This window comes from Volvox carteri (assembly GCF_000143455.1).
Source record: "Volvox carteri f. nagariensis unplaced genomic scaffold VOLCAscaffold_80, whole genome shotgun sequence".
Classification (NCBI taxonomy): Eukaryota; Viridiplantae; Chlorophyta; class Chlorophyceae; order Chlamydomonadales; family Volvocaceae; genus Volvox; species Volvox carteri.
Genome location: NW_003307623.1, coordinates 414,759 through 415,344, shown reverse-complemented (window position 1 = coordinate 415,344; position 586 = coordinate 414,759). Strand labels below are relative to the sequence as shown.

Genomic DNA, 586 nt, shown 5'->3' with positions numbered 1-586 from the left:
CACACAGTGAGTCCTCTTTTGGGGGCCACAACCACTCTGCAGCTGTTTTTGGGGTTCATGAAAGGGTATTATTTCACCCTTGTTGTGGGAGAGGCTACAGGTTCAGCTTTTAGTAGTCCCGTGGAAGTATGACTTGGCTCACGACACAACACATGCATGTGGCCATTTATGCGCAAACACGATTACGTTCTTTTACTGCATTAGGCCAGCCTAGGCGTGGTTGAAACACAGTTTGACCTTACCATCCTTTCTTACGGGTAGTAGAGGACAATTTGCTCTGCATGGATCCGCTCACAGACGAGGTGATCGGTATTTCCACTCCTGGGTGATTTATTAAATATAGCTTGGTAGGATGGCGGTCCCGTGTATATTTAGCCACACTTCTTCACTTCGAGGCAAACACTAGTACGCCGGCATTTTGTAGGCTGGAGTTTGTCATTCATAGGGGTGCCATATTGGCATCAGTGCTAGTCCGGTTTTAGTCGTAGCCGAGCTTGCTGAAGTGTTGTGCCTGCCGGTACGGACCACTTTTCCTTCCTTTCCGGGCCTGTATCTACTACAGCGACAGGCGATGTGACATTTAGCT

At 48.6% G+C, this 586-nt stretch overlaps 1 protein-coding gene across 1 annotated transcript in view; it reads left to right on the top strand.

The window, feature by feature from the left end:
* VOLCADRAFT_119793 (uncharacterized protein) overlaps positions 1–586 on the top strand; it is a gene marked incomplete at both ends in the record, with an annotated part of 18,831 nt that overhangs the window by 1,324 nt on the left and 16,921 nt on the right. The window lies entirely within an intron of this gene.